Consider the following 5,825-nt stretch of genomic DNA (forward strand, 5'->3'; position numbering starts at 1 on the left):
GTTATCGTCCATGTTTCACTTCCATATATGGCTACACTCCATACAAATACTTTCAAAAACGACTTCCTGACACTTAAATCTATAATATTAATAATAATAAAAATAAAAATAACTCATCCAACAAACCCTAACCGAAACAACGTCGGAAGTCAAGTTCAGCGAAGAAATCTCCCAACCTTTCCTCATCAAAACCCTCGTCCGACAGGGTGACGGACTCTCCCCACGACTCTTCAACGTCGTTCTCGATAAGGTCATCAAAGAATGGGAACAGGAACTGAAAAACAAAACAGTTGGAGACCCATCATGTTAGGAAACACCCGGGATAACACCAATGTCACATGTTTAGCATTCGGTCGGGCTCCAAATCTCTTTCATAAAAACTGAATTTATGGCCACAAAACACCTCAAAATAGAAAATTTGATCACAGAATACGGCATAATAAACACAGTCAATCACTTTAAATACGTGAGTGAAATCACCGAACCCACAGGAACAGAAAGGTTAGCCCAAAAAGCACGTGAAGTCCAAATGCGAAAACATCTACAAGAAAAGGTGCATGAATATCAGAACAAAAATTCGACACTATGCGACTGTCATCAAACGCGAAACACTGAATGCAAGCGAGTCCCTAAACCTCAGTTACAAATGGGATCTGGGTAGCATCAAAAAAGCAGAAAAGAAAATCATTCGCAAAATCCTAGGTCCAAAGGTCACAGACGAAGGATATCGGCTACATTCAAACACGGCAACAGAAAAATACTCCAACACTGGAACATGGAACAAACTACCGCAAACGACGACTGAAGTTCTATGGACACATCATGGGACTGGATGACAACAAATTAGCAAAGAAAATTCTAATATACTCACAGAAACTAAAAAAGAGAACAATCTGGATCAAACAAGATCAAAGTGATCTCAAAAACGCCAACATCACATTCTCAGACATCGCAGATCGAAAAACCTGTCAGAAGATCCTCTGCTGACAAATTGCACCGGAAGAAAAACTGAAAAGATCTACGGGAAAATGTACAAATGAACGTCGAGCTTAACATAGCGAGAGGATGAAACAATTCTGGAAGGACAAGAAAAGTAGCAACCACAGATTGTAGTTCGATTTTTGTGAACCTCTATGGGTCTAAACAATTTAAATAAATAAATAAATAATAATTGTAATAATCGTCGTTGTTATTCAGGTAATCTGCGAAGGATTTCGAATTGACCTTAACATCGAGCAGTCTGTCTTAGTCTCAGATACGTGCCATGAAAGGGCAAAACTACAGACGAAGAGATCTTCTCCAAAAATGTTGAGATACAACTCACAACGGAAGTTAAAGCGGAAGAGGTGTAACATATGCAAAGAATATGTATCTCGTTCTGGAAAAACTCTAAATACAAACGCTGCAGGACCGAACTGCCACTGTCCTCTTGTTTTGAGAAAACAGGTGAAAGCAATGTGAGGCCAACGTTCAAAACATTCTGGGATATTTGTGACTCTGATGTTCAGAATACATCTAGCTGTCAACCTAAGAAACGTATCCACGTGGAAGGTGACTTATGAATAACCGTCATCTATATTCATCAGCGAGACATTATGTCATGACATCTGACGCACAGTAAATTTCAGGAAATGTGGGAGGCAAAATTCCGTTCTTACTCTTCGATTAAAAGACGACGTACCCATGTTACAGAAAAGAAGAAAGTTGCTGACATACTGTCCCTCTGCGATTCACATTACACCCCTCCTGTTCATCACGGATTTTTCTTGTCACTAAAACCAAAACGTTTTGGCAATGGACACATCTGCGATGAGAGTGACGATTCATTAAGTACTGTCAAGCAATGAGCTATACAGTTAAGTCTACTAGTGAATATGTAAATGTTCTCATACGTTTTGTTGTCACCATATGTGATTTGGGTAACATAATGGTACCTCCGATACAGTGACGTGTTTATTTTTGTGTATTTCATGTACTGTAGTCTATTTGTCGTTATTTTTATGTGTGTATGGAAGAATACAGATGTTACAAGCCATCCAGAACAAAATGGATGTTAGAACACAATTATTCAGATTTTTGGATCGATTGCAAACTTTAACCCTCAGTATCTCCGATCTCCAATTTTGGCGCTTGCCATTTTGTTCCCCAGAGCAGCTCAATTAATGAAGCCCTTTGCTTCATGTTTCATGGGTGGAATAACAGGATGTACTCTTATTTGTACTGGACGCAACCAGCCAGCTAACGAGGCATAATTCTGAAAGGCTGACGTGAGCGCGTATCCTTAATGAGATAATACTCGGTGCCCTTAGGCAAGTTTCTAGAGCTTTCTGCGCACTGGCTGCGCTAACACACTACTGGCCATTCAAATTGCTACACCACGAAGATGACGTGCTACAGACGCGAAATTTAACCGACAGGAAGAAGATGCTGTCATATGCAAATGATTAGCTTTTCAGACCACTCACACAAGGTTGGCGCCGGTGGCGACACCTACAACGTGCTGACATGAGGAAAGTTTCCAACCGATTTCTCATGCACAAACACAAGTTGAGCGGCGTTGCCTAGTGAAACGTTATTGTGATGCGTCGTGTAAGGAGGAGAAATGCGTACCATCACGTTTCCGACTTTGATAAAGGTCGGATTGAGCCCATCGCGATTGCGGTTTATCGTATCGCGACACTGCTGCTCGCGTTGGTCGAGATCCAATGACCGTTAGCAGAATATGGAATCGGTGGGTTCAGGAGCGTAATACGGAACGCCGTGCTGGATCCCAACGGCCTCGTATCTCTAGCAATCGAGATGACAGACATCTTATCCGCATGGCTGTAACGGATCGTGCAGCCAAGTCGCGATCCCTGAGTCAACAGATGGAGACGTTTGCAAGACAACAACCATCTGCAGCAACAGTTCGACGACGTTTGCAGCAGCATGGATTATCAGCTCGGAGACCGTGGCTACGGTTACCCTTTACGCTGCATCGCAGACAGGAGCGCCTGCTATGGTGTACTCAACTACGAACCTGGGTGCACGATTGGCAAAACGTCATTTTTTCGGATGAATCCAGGTTCTGTTTACAGCATCATGATGGTCGCATCCGTGTTTGGCGACATCGCGGTGAACGCACATTGGAAGCGCGTATTCGTCACCGCCATACTAGCGTATCACCCGGCGTGATGGTATGGTGTGCCATTGGTTACACGTCTCGGTCACCTCTTGTTCGCACTGACGGTACTTTGAACAGTGGACGTTACATTTCAGATGTGTTACGACCCGTGGTACTACCCTTCATTCGAACCCTGCGAAACCCTACATTTCAGCAGGATAATGCACGACCACATGTTGTAGGTCCTGTACGTGCCTTTCTGGATACAGAACATGTTCGATTGCTGCCCTCGCCAGCACATTCTCCAGATCTCTTACCAATTGAAAACGTCTGGTCAATGGTGGCCGAGCAACTGGCTCGTCACAATACGCCAGTCACTACTCTTGATGAACTGTGGTATCGTGTTGAAGCTGCATGGGCAGCTGTACCTGTACACGCCATCAAAGCTCTGTTTGACTCGATGCCCAGGCGTATCAAGGCCGTTATTACGGCCAGAGGTGGTGGTTCTGGGCACTGATTTCTCAGGTTCTATGCACCCAAATTGCGTGAAATTGTAATCACATGTCAGTTCTAGTATAATATATTTGTCCAATGAATACCCGTTTATCATCTGCATTTCTTGTTGGTGTAGCAATTTTAATGGCCAGTAGTGTAACTGTCACCCTACAGTGCAGTCGCTCGTACAAGACTCGCCACAATTTCCGACGTGTACGTAATGGAAATGCTGAAGTCTGTCTGGCTTATTTCCATTTCCTCTGAAGGTCCAACATCGGCGCTTCGAAGTGCTAGTTGTAGCATTCTCGGCACCTTGTCATTGATGTTCAGCAAGGAGGAACCACTTATTTGAAAACAACAGAGTGAGTTTGTGTAGTTATTGTTGTATTTAAGGTTTCCAGTATGCGAGTAGACATTCCAGCAAAATCTACTTGTTAGTTTCATCCTGATTGCGCTCCACGTTCTCAATTCACCACTGTCCTATGCTTTTCTCGATTTGCTAGTAACTTCTGTTGCACAAAGATTCGACGTGAGAGCGTTAATGAAGCAGCTACAAGGCTCATGCGATTCTAAACCTACACCTTGAGGTGTTCCAGCAGGAATGTTCAACATTCAGCGATACGACAATGACGACCATTAGAAGCAGGGCTCTAAAACGCTTAACTCAAAAGCTCTGGCCACTACTTCGTCTTCGTTGCTGAGAGTCAAATCTATTGCAAGGTTCTTGCTTTCCAAATTCTGAAAGGTAGTAGTATGGATAAAAATAGGAAAAAAATCCAGTAAACATTAACTCGTAAAGTGCATACTTTAAGCACTTGTTCATCTTCGCTACTGGGAATCCCATCTCTTCGACTGAAGAAGTTCAAAAATGTTCAAATGTGTGTGAAATCTTAACTGTTAAGGTCATCAGTCCCTAAGCTTACACACTACCTAACCTCCTCCGCCGAGACCAGCCGCACAGTCCATGACTGCAGTGCCTGAGACCGCTCGGCTAATCCCGCGCGGCCTGAAGAAGTGGTCATAGGTCTTAAGATACGTGTTTTAGAGCCCAGAGATAGCAATGAAAGGGTGCCCACTCACTGTCTGCATCTTTCGAGTCGCACCAAGGCGCTGTCAAAATGGACGTATAGCCATCAACCGTATTCCATGCCCTCCCTGTATGCGGAGGGCAAGAACATTGTCTCATAGTCCAGTGACTTCAAGACACGATCTTTACGCTAAATGAAAATTTGTTCCAATCCCGGAACTCTAACGGCACGTGTTTTTCTGTATCGTTGTGTAGAACACTGAAACGGATTTCTTTTTTTCTTTTTGCGTTTCTCTACATCTACTTCCTGGCAACGTTCAGTCGTTTAGCACGATCTAGAGTAGGCACTTCAAATAATCTCCCAATGGAACAAAATCCTCTCGGCTTTCGGATCGCGTCATTTTTAATGGGATGCGGGTCCCTCATGTCATCTGACATCCTTCGGTTCCGCGGCGGAGCGGAGCCGACGGATGCTGTCAAACTAGCCTTTCCGCGCACGCATTGCCTCGGTCTCCCTCTGTAAGGTTCCAGACTTTGCTTGCTGCCTTGCTTACGTGACCAAAATACCGTGTCAACCCGAACAGTCGGTAGTTGATTTCTCTTGATGATAGCGGCAGAGACAGCTGTCGAAAGACAGAGATTTAATTCGAAATTGCTAGGTTTGAAAAAAAAAATTGATTCCAGCATACCCACGCAAAGGACTTCAAGGACATAATATCCCAGTGGAAATTAGAGATACATAATGACTTTCTTCCTGTGAATTCAAGGGAATATGGGGCATTAATACTAATACACTGACGAAAAAATATCGCAACACCAAGAAGAAATTGTGCGACATAAACGAAAGTTGGTAGGCGCGTTTCTGCATTTGAACGACGATTTCTATTCAAATGGTTCAGAAGGCTCTGAGCACTATGCGACTTAACTTCTGAGGTCATCAGTCCCCTAGAACTTAGACCTACTTAAACCTAACTAACCTAAGGACATGACACACATCCATGCCCGAGGCAGGATTCGAACCTGCGACCGTAGTGGTCTCGCGGTTCCAGACTGTAGCGCCTAGAACCGCTCGGCCACTCTGGCCGGCCGATTTCTATTCAAATTTCGTTTCAATCTTATACGAGTGGCCCTAGTAACATCATCACTATGAGGATTCAAATTAGTTTGCTTTAAATACACGCTGTGACGGTCGTGGGCGTT

Source organism: Schistocerca americana, chromosome 3 (genome assembly GCF_021461395.2).
Source record: "Schistocerca americana isolate TAMUIC-IGC-003095 chromosome 3, iqSchAmer2.1, whole genome shotgun sequence".
NCBI classification, from domain to species: domain Eukaryota; kingdom Metazoa; phylum Arthropoda; class Insecta; order Orthoptera; family Acrididae; genus Schistocerca; species Schistocerca americana.